The sequence below is a fragment of the Lolium rigidum genome, chromosome 7, assembly GCF_022539505.1.
Source record: "Lolium rigidum isolate FL_2022 chromosome 7, APGP_CSIRO_Lrig_0.1, whole genome shotgun sequence".
Lineage (NCBI taxonomy): Eukaryota > Viridiplantae > Streptophyta > Magnoliopsida > Poales > Poaceae > Lolium > Lolium rigidum.
The window spans coordinates 285,385,287-285,400,470 of NC_061514.1; positions in this window are offsets into that span (position 1 = coordinate 285,385,287).

A 15,184-nucleotide genomic window follows, 5' to 3' on the forward strand; every position below is an offset into this window, starting at 1 on the left:
GTGATCCTTACAAGGAGGAGCCAAGGAGGATGATATGACGGCGTTGTCACTCTTGTTTTTCTAGTTTTTATGTGTTTTATTATCTAAGTCTTGTAAGGCAGCTATCGTGTCCCTGTCGTGCTAGTGGATGTGTTTTGTAAACATGCATGATCCTGTTAAGTAATGATGAACTGTGTTGGCCAGTTAATCGCAGAAAAATGCATGGTTAATCATGTGATCCACAAACTAAGTAAAAAACAAACAATGCAGTACAAATTTGTAGCAATATATCTTGCTGAGAGTACACTACTTCTAAATCCTTTATTTCATATTACAAATTTAGTTCTTATAACCCAAGAGTACAATTACAATACCCAGAAGAATCGCTATAATCTGAAGCATTGACACAATTTCGTTCAGCTTCATTACAATTATTTTCTTCAGGTGCTTCATGTCCTTGTTTAGTGCATCTTGCTTCTGTAGTTCTCCATCTCCTCCGTTTTCTTCAACCACTTCTCCTTCTAGGGGAATCAGCATAGGTGAGTTTGGTGGAACAATACCCTTCTTCACGAGCAGATCTGCGTACTTTTCAATCCAATACCAGAAGTTGCATCCTCCTCTAACCGGCTAGAAATAACGAACATTAATCATACTTACAATTTTGGCATAAGTCCTGATGACAATAGACGGATATTGAATAACATTAAAAACATCTTACATTGTGATTATTGCACCTGACGAAATCGCCGGCGTTGGACGTTGTGGAGGCTGTTTTCCTCTCCACGACGCGCCACCGGCAGCTCGTGCACTTGATCATAGGGAGAGGACCATAACTTGGGTGCCGGATTATAGTGGCCGAGCTCGAGGAAGACATGACTTTGCCGGCGGCACGACGTTCGATCTAGAGTAGATGAAGTCGTAGGTAGAGGCGTTGAAGGGGAATTGTAGGGTTTCTACCTTGCTCTCGTTCTTAATAAAGCGTCCTTTACTTCTGGGCCTGGGCCGCACGGCTAATCTAATGGCCCATCCGTTAATGGTCAACGCACCGCGCGCGCAATTACCCCACGTCCTTCGTGCGATGAAGGAAACTACCATAACTTGACGCACGATAATCACGAAGATTGGCGGGGTAAGCTCGTCTTCCACATTTTTAGGCGCCAGCACTCTCGCCCAACGCCGCCGCCATCCATGAGATCTGACTACCGCCGCCTCCCTCCCCATCCCTTATCGGCGAGAAAGCCTCCTCTAGCTGCTCACAAGACATGCAAACATCGAGGTATTGCCTTGCCTTATTGCTTGTATGCGAGTACGTGTTCTTTGTTTGGGATGTTTACGTACGTATGATATCCTTATAGCTTTTGTGATTATGGTGAGATCATAGGCGGTAATCGATGTCAATATAATTGTTCTTTGAATTTTAGATCTTAACACTTGTTAGTGGAAATTTTTGTTCAACGCAAATCATCGCTTTGATAAAGATAGCGGATAGAATTATGATCTAAGAAAAAATATCCGGCCCTTTCATACGTAACATAAATATGACTTTAGAAATTATGTTGCATGGCATTATACTTGCACACAAATTTTGACATTTATCTACTCGTTTTTATGAACGAGTAAGTTGAAAATTGGTGTGTGCGATGTGGATCGTTGGGTGGGCTTTGTAACAAGAATGACACAAGCTCAGTGATGTAAACTCGCTGAAGCTGATTTACAAAGCTTGATTCACATGAAGAGTATAAGTCCACGATCGTCTATACTTAGACTCATGTTTAAGGCATTTGACGCAGAGTCAGAAACATTCAACTTGCAAAAAGATCAACCCTCGATTACTATAAAAGGAGTCGATGTGGAGGAAATTTTGGTCTCAAGGACAAAGCAGCAGATGGGCTGGATATTGACACCATCCTTTATGAGGATGGGGAATATGCGAGAAAATGATATACCATCTCGTTTTCTGAACAAGTCCACCGGCAGTCTGAGTATTGATGGATTGATCTCGGACGCAATCAAGAGCGGATTAGCCGACGATGACTTCCTTCGAAGAGCTGTTCTTGTGGCCCTTGGTACAGTTCTTGCACCACAGTCCAGCTCAACAGTTCCGTTGGAGTATTGGACAATTGTTAAGTACGTGTCACGATTGAAGAAAATGAACTTCAATGGTTTCACACGTTCTTATTTAATTAACAATATAAAGAAACTGCGAAGTGAACATGAGATGGTGCAATGGCCCCGCGGCAACCTAGCCACTGCTTCGGTATATTTCTCCTCACCACGTCCATTCTCTTAAAAAAATCCAACAATGTATAAAGGTGTTTAACTCGTTGTGCCAACATATACAGTATATTTACTATGAAAAAGTGCACCCAACTGGTTCACAATTGACGTCATCAAAGCCGTTGATGAGGAACTGGACAGAAGAAGAGGCGAGTAAGAGAGACAACATTGAATACCAACATGGACGAGGAACAGGCTTGGTAAGTTTTCTCTTACTCATGTACTATTATCTTCATCATTTCATGTGGACTTACATCATCACTTCATGTGCATTCCTTCTAGATTGACGACGACATATCTGCTAACCACAAAGGAGGTGATCCACACACTGACGTTCCTCCAAGATCAAAGAGGAAGCAAAGTAAAAGAGCTAAAGCTTCAGGTTCTAGCATGAAAACGCCAGGTTCAAGAATGGAGGTCATGGTTGAGCAGATTCTGATTAAACTGACCAATCACATAGACACATCAATAAGCAAACATATGGACAAATTTGCAGACGTATCTGCTCAGGTGACATGGACTATTTTTTGTATGCTTCTATCTGCTGAAATGCATCTCTACACAGCATGACATTAATTACCTTCTGAATTTTGTTCTGCAGAAAGTCCTAAAAATGCTTAACGCGAAAGGAGTTGCGTACGGGCAGGCAAGGCTGACATGTCCGATGACGAAGATCGGGAGGTGGAAGACAAAAAAGAAGGAGCGGCCTCCACACCTAGCCATGGCGTCCTTCCGCCTAAAGATTTCATGGACATTGACAACATCAAGTCGGACGGCACTCGCATCATTTTTGAATTCAGTTAAGGATCAACATGACGATGAATTGGAAGATGCAAGTAAGAAGAGTGAGCCGATGGATGATTCGAACTTCGTGACACCCACCGACAAGAAGAAGACTGCTAATGCTGGGTACACGACACCAGCGCCTAAGCACGGAGACACCCCTGAAGTACCCATAATCATCGACGACAAGGCTACACACGAATCGTCCTGCTCGGCAACTATTGATTTAACTCTTCCGGATGCATTAGAAGAATTTGATAGCTTGAACACGATCTGCTCGGAAAGCGATAGAAAGTGGGAAGAAGGAGGAGAAAAAAGATGATGTATGTGGCAAAAAGGAGGAGAAAAAGGAAGATGTCTCTGGGAAGCGCAAACGCAAAGCTCCTCGCAAATTAAGTTCCCCAAGCATTGTGATGACCGAGAACTGTCCTAAACGGTTTCCACGCGCAGTCAGAAAAGGTATATTTTCTGAAATATTTTGCACTATATCAAGGAATCTTGTTCACATAATTAACTATATATGGTTGTTGTCGATAGGTCCTGATGCTTTGTTCAACAACGAATATGCCACGGACGGATCAAATCCGCTGACACCGGAGATAATTGATGCGGCTGCCGAGTATATTCGGATAATATGGAAATCTATAAAAAAAACCAAAGAAGTAAGACTGTGTATGAGAATGAAGACGGGGCTGTGGCGAGGGCTGAATTTCTTAAACCTATCCTTGACCGTGGATGGCTGTGCGGCACTGTAAGTCCAACAACCGATGTCATCCTTCTATTTCTCCTAGGCTTGAATATATATGTGCTGCGGAGTGATCACCTGTTTGAATTATATGCAGGTCATTGAGTGTTACTTGGCTGAGCTGAGATTAAAATTGAAGGATAGGACAATATGCCCTGCATGGAGGGCAAATTCTATAGTCGAAAATCGACCGAGAAGGCAGCGATGGAAAAAGAAAAACCTTGACACGACGGATATTGCAGAAATGTCAAGTTGCTACGAAAGATGCGAGCTAGAATATTTTGGCACTAACAAGGTAATGATTGCTTGTACATTATTAAGTGAGAGGTTTCAAAATTAACTATTAATGCATTAATTATTAACTATGTATTTTTGGTAGGCTTATTTCTCGGTTAACATTTCCAAATGCCATCGGGTCACCGTCGTCATGCACGGTGACAAGAAGGAATTTCAGGTGCTAGACTCGTTATGGCGCCTTGAGCAGAGCAAGGATTTTGTGGAAAAGCTGGTATGACTTTTGATCACGGAATGTAAGACCACCTTTTGGTACTCGGTCACATTGTACTTAAATTTTATGCTTCACAGAGAGAAGAAATCTTGAAGGACGTCGAGTTTGCGAACAATGAGATATCAACAAAGAAGTATCCAGATGTTTCGAAATGGGAAATTAAAAGATACCCAATACCTATGCAAAGTGATACGTGAGTCCACCGTTAATCTTACGCCATTACTATTGATGCCTATTGCAGATAGTTTACCTCTAATCTATATGCAGGAACTCATGTGGACTCGTTCCTGTTAGCATGTATGGAGCACTGGGATGGAGATAAACTAACGGCCGAATTTTCGCAGGTTACCTCTCTTATCTATAGTATCTTTGCTACACACATGTTTATCTCTCCCGGTAATCTAAACTACATAATAATTGTTGCAGGAAACGATAAACAAGAACAGGAATATGACTGCCGCAAAAATTATAATGGCAGAATCAAACATGCACGAGAAGGCGAAGAAGGATGTCCTTGACATCGCGGCGAAAGCACGTGCGTAAAAAACATTATCGAGATATTATTTCCACTAGTTGTAATGCTAGGGTGGATTTGTGTCCGGAAGGTCTCATAGACCTGTAGAACTTTTTACTTTGGGTGTTGAACTTATTTGGGGTTGATGTTATTTGTTCCACAATGAGATAAGTACTTTTTGCACGATAAAAAGTACAGATAAGTAATTCAACCTTTCGCACGTACATAATTCAAACGAGTAGCACACGACATGACATAGAAAAAGCGGGAAACATAACAAACACATGTTAAAACTAATGAAACTAAACATGACCATCCTCAAGTAGCCCCGGCAGCTTCACCGCCATCGTGAACTTCACTCCTCCTCCTCCTCCTCCTCCTCTTCGTCGAAGTTGTAGGGAAGGGTGTGCATCATGTTGCGCGTGGGAAAGTGGCACTCAAAGTTGGTGTAGATGTTGAACGTAGTGAATGCTATGAACTCGCAGCCGCACCAAAAGACTTTGCCGAGGAGCTCGTACGCGTCGTAGCGGTTGGTGAAGGTGACCGTGAGGAACAAGAGGAAGGCGCGCGTGTGGTCACGGGCCTCGTCGAGGCGAAACATCACCGGCGCGTCCGAAGGAAGGTGGGCAAAGCCGGCGGTGAGGAACGCGCGGGCGAGCTCGACCGGTCCCCTCCACCTGGAGATGGCCCACACGCGGAGTGTGTTCTCCACGACGACGCCCGCCGGGTAGCGTCGCTCGGGCACGGTAGGAGGCCGACGGAAGACCGGTGCGTTGAACTGCATCCTACCGGTGCGTTGCAAGGTCTTGGGTGGGGATTAGCTTCAAGTGGAGAATATATGGATTGTGTGTCGCGCCGAGTGGAGAGGGAAAGAGGGGGTATAAATAGGGCGCCAAATCGATCAATTACAATGAAACGTCGCGCGTGTGTGTATCCGTGTCAATGCGGTGCGCCTGATTCAGTCTTCCTTTATTGCTCTGAATCGGCGACCATAAATGGCTCTGAATCGTCGTCTGCCTCGCTGAGCGCTCGAGTTGGTGCGGCGCATGCATGGCGAAGTCTGCGACGGACAAAACCGTGCAACGGTCCGAACCACGTCTCCTCCCTAGACTAATCATACTGCGGAGTGAGCCTCTCGCGGATCGCCGTCGCTCAGCAGATCGCAGCCGTGCACGAGTGTTTTCCTATAAAAGGCCTCCATCCAACGGCGTAGAGCTAGGTATTGTAGGGCCCGCCCGGAGTCGCTTCGACCGCCACGTGAGAATGGCCATTCCTCGGCTCCCGAGCGGCCGCCGCCCACCTCTGCCAATGAAGTTATTGGCGACGCCACGCGTGCCCATCAGCCGCCGCCCACCTCTGCCAATGAATTTATTGGCGACGCCACGCGTGCACAGCGGCCGCCGCCGACCACGGTTGCTCAGGGCATTATATAGCGGCGCTCGTTCGGCTGCCTCATCTACTCCCGCACAAACCCTAGCCGCCGCACAACCTGCACCGTAGCGCAGCCCACCCACAAGCCCGCGAAGGAATCCATGGCTGGTTTTGGTGGGCGGCGAGGCGGTCGAGGCCGTCGAGGCCGAGGGCGCGGTCGCCGTGCTGGAGCAGCATCACCCAGCCGCTCGTCGTCGCCAGCGCCGTCATTGTCTTCGGAGGAGGCGACGTGCTTCGAATTCATCCTACGCATCGACCGGGACCCTCTCGGCATCAAGCGGCTTCCGGACAAGTTCGCCGAGTTCGTCGATAGCGTCGAGCCGGCGAGTTGCAGCCTACGGGAGGCGAGCTGCAACTTTCGTCGATGGCGTGTCGAGGTATTGTTCGACGGCCAGGGCAAGATGTACACGCACACCGGGTGGGACAAGTTCGCCCGCTACCTCGATCTCGAACCCGGCTGCCGGCTTATCTTCGCGCTACGACGGGGATGGCGACATGGTCGTCAAAGTGTTCGACGGCACATCCTGCCGGAGATACTACCACATCAGCGAGTCAAGCTCGAGCACCGACTGTTAGATATTTTCGAGTGTTCTTTCTTTGCAGCGAAAATGGCCACCGGCCAATAGAACCACTAGTGTACGTTTCCGGTCCGGGTGCCTGGGAGTGTTCTTTCTTGGCGAGCGAACACGAGGAAACACCCGAGGACGACACTAGTTAGGTTTCCTCATTTTTCAATGTTCTAATCTTGTTTTAAACTATGTAATGGTTTGTGTAATGTTCGTATCTCGTGTTTAAATGAAAAAGAGAAAAAAATTAGGTAAAAGTTATTGGTTTCCAAAATTTGTGAAGTTTTTTATTTATTTCAATTTTTGTGATAGTAAACCTATAAATTTACGTTAAATTCGAGGCGAAAAAAGTTGACAGATAAAGCCATGGCCCATGAGTTCCCTCCCCGCGTGCATTGGCCCGTTACATGTCTGACAGCCTAGTTTTTTAATTTTTCTTTAAATCTGCAGCACATCCGATTAAATTCAAAAAAGTTTTAACCAACGGATTATGTTCACAAAAACGTGTGACATATTGGGTAAAAAAAACTGGATTTTTTTTGGAAGGTCGAAAAATCGACTAGCTTAGAAAAACTGGTTTGATGTAACCCAAACGGTTCCGTTTCTAAAAATGTGGATTTTTCGACCTTCGAGAAACGCTCCAGAAATTTTTGCACACACTCTGATATCCATCCTAAGACGAATTGTTAAGTTTTTTTCATTTTTTGAATTTCTGTGAAAATAAACTATTAAATTTCAGTTAAATTCGAGTTGGGAAAAAAACAGAAGAAAACTAGAGAACCCTGCTTGGATGGGCCATGAGTATACCTTCCCCGCGTCCATGCTCCACGTTAATGGGCTTAGTTCAAACCGCGTTACATGTCCGACGGCCTAACCGAAAAGTTTTTTAGTTTTGATTTGAATAAATCAGCACCACATGTGGTTAAATTCAAAAAATTCAAAAAAAGTTTTAACCAACGGATTATGTTCACAAAAACGTGTGACATATTAGGTAAAAAAACTGGATTTTTTTTCAAAGGTCAAAAAATCGACTAGCTTAGAAAAAGTGGTTTGATGTAACCCAAACGTTTCCGTTTCTAAAACTGTGGATTTTTCGACCTTCGAGAAACGCTCCAGAAATTTTTGCACACACTCTGATATCCATCCTAAGACGAAGTGTTAAGTTTTTTTCATTTTTTGAATTTCTATGAAAATAAACTATTAAATTTCAGTTAAATTCGAGTTGGGAAAAAAACGAAGAAAACTAGAGAACCTGCTTGGATGGGCCATGAGTATTCCTTCCCCGCGTCCATGCTCCACGTTAATGGGCTTAGTTCAAACCGCGTTACATGTCCGACGGCCTAACCTGAAAAGTTTTTTAGTTTTGATTTGAATAAATCAGCACCACATCTGGTTAAATTCAAAAAATTCAAAAAAAGTTTTAACCAACGGATTATGTTCACAAAAACGTGTGACATATTGGGTAAAAAAAACTGGATTTTTTTTCAAAGGTCGAAAAATCGACTAGCGTAGAAAAAGTGGTTTGATGTAACCCAAACGGTTCCATTTCTAAGAATGTGGATTTTTCGACCTTCGAGAAACGCTCCAGAAATTTTTGCACACACTCTTGTATCCATTCTAAGACGAACTGTGAAGGTTTTTTCATTTTTTGAATTTCTGTAAAAATAAACTACTAAATATCAGTTAAATTCGAATTGGAAAAAAAGACAGAAGAAACTAGAGAACCCAGCTGGATGGGCCATGATTGTTCCCTACCCACCGCTCCATCGCCTCCCTAAGGACTATAAAAAGGGCCGCCTCTCATCATCCCTTTCACACACAAACCCTAGAGGCTCTCTCCCCAACCCTTGCCGCCACCGTCTCAACAAGAGTTGACGCCATGGCCGGGAGAGGCGGAGGCCGACGTGGTCGTGGCCGTGGCCGCGGCGGTCTGCTGCACGCTCGCCGTCGCCCTGCCACACCGTCGGCTTCATCGCCGGAGATGGACGTGGAGGGGCCCGTGCTGTTCGAGTTCGTCCTCGTACTCAAGGGCGACCCACGCGGCATCCAGAGACTTCCTGACCCCTTCGCCGTCTATGTCGCCGGTGACGATCGACCGGGCACGCTGCATCTGCAGGAGGCTTCGTCCGGCTTCTACCGGTGGATCGTCGACGTGATATACGACGGGCGCGACAAGATGTACCTCCACATCGGCTGGGAGAAGTTCGCGCGCCACCACAGACTCGAAGCCGGCTTCATCCTCCTGTTCACCTACTATGGCGACAGGGACTTGAGCGTCAAGGTTTTCGACGAGACGCGCTGCCGCGCCGGGACAACCACGACAACCACGGCGACATCACCGACGAGGAGGACGACCGATGAAGAGTGTTGTTTCTTCGCAGCGAATACGTGCACGGAAGTTTCCGGGTGTTCGCCTCATCCTCCCGCTGGATTTTCCGGCTTGGGTGACTGGGGATTGTTAGCGGTGAACACGGGAAACCTTGGATGCACGGTCTAGTTAGGTTTAGTTTTTTTGCAAAATTTTATATTTGTGTCCACCATGGTTCAAAATATGTATTAGTTTGTGGAAAACCATGTCCCAATTATGTATTAGTTTGTGGAAATTGAAATGAAAATACCAAAAAAAGTATTTTAAAGGTTTCGTGTTTTCACACGAAACCTTCGATGCCAAATCAAGTGGATGGATGTGGATGTGGATGTGGATGGGGTTGCCAGGGTGAGTCCAACTGAGTGCATGGTTATTTCATGTGAGAAACCTAGGAGAGTTAACACGGAATGGTGCATGGTCTATTTAGTCAACGTCGAAATAATCACAAGTACACAAATATGTGACTATTTTTTACCTCAAACTCATATGTGACTATTTTTTACTCATTTCTTACCTGTACCTTCTATGGTAATCAAACTTGTTGGTTTTAGATAACATCTCTACGTGGCAATGACTTTGTTATCGAGGGATCGAATAAGTTTGGCTACGGAAGACCGAGCAGTCTATGTGAAAAACAATCTATGCATGAGAATAACAAACAAGGCATTCAACTAGCATTTATCTAGATAAAAGAGTAACGAGTTATAACTAGCATTTATCTAAACAAGGCATTCATGCTTAAAAGTTATAACTAGCATTTATCTAAACAAGGCATTCATGCATAAGCTGTCATAACTAGCATTTATCTAAACAAGCGAGGCATTCATGCATAACGAGTCATAACTAGCATTTATCTAAACAAGCGAGGCATTCATGCATAACAGCTGGAGATATAAGTTCTTAGTACTAAGAAATTCCATAAGTAGAACTTAAGGTTCTACGTACACACATTAAACATAAAAGTTCTTAGTTATCCATTACAACCGGACGGAAATAAGCTCCAAGGACATAACATATATACGGCGGCGAGCATCGGGCTGAGGCATGCATGGTAGGTTCAGATGTTGCGACGCCTCTTGAGGATCCTGCGGAACGGGGAAGGCGAGGACCCGGCGAAACCTTGCAAGTGCCTCGTGGTCGGCCTTGCCCTCGCCACTCGCGGGCGCTCGTTGCGAGTGTCCATAGCATGCATCTCAAGGGAAGCCGGCGCGCGTCCTTCACCTTGCGGGGACAGAAGGGGCAAGCATGCCTTCCCCTACGCACTTGTCTTCAGAATCCGAGACTCGAATCCCTTGACCTGCCTCTCGCACGTAGGACTCAAAGTTGTCCTCGTCGACGTCGTCATCCGTGTTGTACTGCAAATAAAGGGGCACATGTGAGGAAGCGGCTAAAGGATGCGAGAACATGGTATGGTATTCACAAAGTTCATATCTTCTTAATATTAACTGCTAAATTTAATGAGTAATTCTTACAATTCATACCGAGGAACATAGAGAGCAAACTTTAACCATGGGAGTTTGGATACACGATTTACAAACTGTTAAAGATAATGTATTTATGCTTTCTATCTTGGTACAAGATTTACATACCGCCAAGAAAGGACTTTACACACATTCGGCAACCCTGAAGAGTCACTACTAAGCATGAATAATTTCAAAAATAATAGCTTACTAAGAGTTTCTACGACATCCAAAAACAAATCAACTGTAGGTAGGCATTCTTCAACCACCTAAAATTTCTAGGTTTGCGAGGTTGTCAAAAGGCAATCCATTTTTGGTTACCTTGTCACATATGTTGCTGATTTTGTTTCCTATAGTACTTTTTTCATGAAGAAAGCAGTAGCTTTCATTTGAACATATCTTTTATTTTTCTTAGTGGAAGTTCAATTACTATTTTTACTGTTACGTTTATAATTTGAGCATAAGTTTGAATTTCCTTAGGACTTTATGTTCTTATGCAAGCGGCGAGACATAAAGCAGATAGCTGATATAATAAATATTATTTCTGGTTTGTTTGATACATACATCGGGATGTAAATGATGAGTTTTCCATCCGACATCGAGGACATACCAGGTCCTTGACATGTAACAAGCCTCATAGCTACTTAAGTTCCATAAAAGGACATGAATCATGATCAATTGGTGGATTATATCATGTGGAAAACTACAAGTACCTTATATTGCTTTTCTACACGGTTCAACACTCTGTTAACTATGTTTTTCTTGTTTAAAAATTCAAATGAGAGGTCTGTATTAAAAAGTGGTTCTCAAGTCGTTTATCATACATTCTTGCGTCTAAAATCATGGTAAACAGCAAACCTTCAGCTCTTGACCCATTTCAATCCCCAACGGCAAATAGGCTCATTTCTATATGAAGAAGCTCCAAACCAACTTAGTATGACTGCAATTTTCATTTATATTAGGCAAGTGGCTTATTTAGTAGTTGTATCTTATTTGTTGTTTGAGAATAATTTAGCTGAATCCACAATAGTTTGAATGATATCGTCTTCTTATAGTGGTACACGAGTAATGATTTTAATACAAAGTTTATTGCTTTGGATACAAGATCACAATGGTAGAAGAAGTGCAAGAAAAATGAATGTTTGTTGCTTTGGATACAAGATCACAACGGGCATTCAACTAGTAATATTAACTCGCCAATGTTTGTTGCTTTTAATACAAGATCCACTTATTTCCGGACGGAGGGAGTAGATCTAACTCGCAGGGCTCGATGTACTCGAGGACATAGCTGCAGCTACTGGATCGACATAGCATCCACGCGCATCTACTACATCTACTTTGCGGGGGTTACCAGATCCGAGAGGGGAGACATAGATTTACCTCGCAGGGCTGGACGTACTGGCTGGCCTCGTACATGGCGTCGATTTCCTTGTACGCCGCCTCCCTCTCGGCAGCGGCGCGAGCAGCAGCAGCAGCCACCGCATCAGCGATGCCGCCCAGATCAGCACCAGCAGCTCCCCACGCCGATGTCCGCCGCCGCACCAGAAGGCGCAGCCGCTCCCGCTCCCGCTCCCGCAACCTCTCCCGCGGCCGCCCCCACGGCCGCAGCCGCAGCCGCTCCCTCTCCACCCTCCAAACCAGCAGCAGCCGCGGCTAGGTTCATGTCCATTGCCGGATCTGTGCTTCGCCGAAGAAATGGGAGTGTAGGGAGAGAGGCTTCGTTCGCCGAAGAACTAGGGTTAGGGTTTTCTCTCCTCTGCTTTTTGCCGGAAATGGGGATGGTGGGGAGGGGATGCGGCCGACTGGGGATAAAGTAGTGGACTCTTTTGGACTGTGCGCGTGTGCGTGGACCCGTGTGTGGACCCGTGAGCATTGACGGGCGTGTACGCGGAAGGGGCGTGTACGCGGAAGGGGTACGGGCGTGTACGCGGAAGAGGTGTACGGGCGTGTATGTATTCTCGCGGTGATACGCGTACCTCCTCGGGCTAACGGGTCCTGCGGGTTTTGGAGCGGGCATTTCTATACCCGAATCGAAGTTGAAAAGACGATCCTGCCCCTCGCCGCGGATTAATCTGGGTCGTCCTTGTGTTCCGCTCAACATACCCGTTCGACGTTGGGGGTCTATGGAAGCAGTCGCCTTGTCCTATAAGTTTGCATAAATAGAACCACACTTTTTTTTGCATTGGTGTTGCGGTCAGAAACCCACCGGCGAGCAGCGACGGGCAACACGGTAGAGCCGGGAGGCTCCCAGGGCTGCGGCTGGCCCTGGCCCCTCCGAGCGACGGCCCGCAAAGACTCCGGCACGCACGTCCGATGCTGATGCAGGGCGTGCCACCTGACCTATACCCGGTCGGGAAGGTGTTGGATGTGCCTCGCTTAGTTTCTCGCATGGCACACACGTAAACATTAAATACGAGCCTCGATCGGCTCTCGAGTTGTCCCGTGAATCGGCTCAAGGAGCCGATCCACCCATGATCCGTACGAGATGTACGATCAGATGGTGGTCCTGCTTGATCAAAATAAAGCTAAAACGACCTACTACGATTTAGGGTTTTCACCACATAATCGGAACATCCTACTCGTGATTGAGCTCGGCGGCCACGCACGGTGATCGTAAACCGACCCTAGACAAGGCCTAAAAACCAACACGAAGTTGATCCCCGGAACATCCCGTCTAGGGCTAGCAAACTACACCCTACGCGCCACTCTGGATCCTTCAACCCGTTTGTAAGGCCTAACTATGCAGATATTAAACTAATCCTTGAAGAACAAGGAGCAATCATAACGGATCGGATCTACTAAATAATGATCAAGCGGTGCCGCCCTTACACCCAAGATAGGTGTAAGGGCGGCTAGACATCTAAGGGTTGCACGACGACGAGCATATGATACGATGAACAATGCTAACCCTAAAACATCTATGATAACTACGTTGCTCGCCATCAACAAGGCTTCGACGACGAGCAACGCATGAACAGCGAATAAACGTGTATCGCCTAGATCGCAAGATGCGATCTAGGCAGACATGATGCTTACCCGGAAGAAACCCTCGAGACAAGGGAGTTGGCGATGCGCCTAGATTGGTTTGTGGTGAACGTGATTGTTGTTTATTTCATAAACCCTAGATACATATTTATAGTCCGTAGACTTTCTAATGTGGGAATAGTCCCAACCGTGCACGAGCCCAACTCTATCTAACTGACACGTATCCTACTATGTTACAGATACACGGGCAAACTAGCCCAAACTTTGTATACAAGGCCGATTCATGTATTTCTTCCATATATATTCTTCAAGCCCATCTTTAATCGCGGCCCACCTCTGATCCGGTCAAATTCTGGTGATAACACATGCCCCCCTGGTTTTGGAAATGACAATTCCAAAATCACTCTGCTTTTCTTCGTCGGGTCATGTCGTGGCAGAGCAGAACCGTCGTAGTATCCTTCGTCATGATGCCTTGCCTCTTCCACTTCTCCGCGTGACCTGGCAAATTTTTTGTTCTTTTGTTGGGCACCACTTCCTCGGAAACTGCTGTGGCATTGAATCTCCACTATATCCCCTTTTATTTAACCGTTCCAAACAGTTCGTTTCTTCATCCCCTTCGCATTAGCACTCCAAAAGCCCTCCTGCGCCACCATGTCTTCTTCCTCCTCTGCCTCATCGGGTCTTTCCATCGAATCCTCCTCCTCCCGCGAGCCGACGCCGGAGTGGGACCCGGAGGAGGCCCACGCGGCCAACATCCGCCGCGCCATCGAAGCCGGGGATGAGCCTAGTCACGACTTCTCCGTCTAGTCCGAGGACGACAAGTCCTCGACCGACGGGGAAAGTGACCTCCGCTTCCTCGCCGACGGGGAGACGGAGGAGGAGAGCGATGACGATCGCTTCTCCTGTGATGACTTCACCTTCTCCGAGGAGGGGGAGGAGGAGGACGACGACACCTCCTCCGACGAACCGCCGGCCAAGCGCTTCTGCCCCTGGCCGGGGAACCTCAGCGACTTCGACAGCGACGACGACGATGCTGACGAGGAAGATGAGGACAACGAGGGTCCTGCCGGTGGCCGCTACAGCAGCGACGACGAGCCCGCCGGGAGTAGCGCCGACAGCGGCGACGACGGCGACGACGAGGGCAGCGACGGCCCGTAGATAGGACCCCTAGCATAGGATCAGTAGTAGTAGATGGGGAAATGTATCCCCTAGTACTTCCTTTTGAGAGACATCAGCTCTTTATGTAAGAAATCTCGTTTATCAATGAAGAATTTCCCCAATTTGATTTTGCCGATTTCCTTTATGCTAATTCAGCCGATTTCCCCTCATACTGACTTTGCCGATTGTCCACTTAGCCAATGCTCAATGAGCTGATGGCAACGCATCGGTCCCTCATAATCCGCCTTCATCTCTTTGACTACGGAGTGATCGTAAACTTGGTCAATGCTCAATAAGCCGAGGTCAACGCATCGGTTCCTCACGATCTATACTTCATCTTTTCGACCGATGATTTTGAGCTCTGGTGGACAATGTGGAAGACCAATGCCTTCAAGAGAGCCCTAGAACCG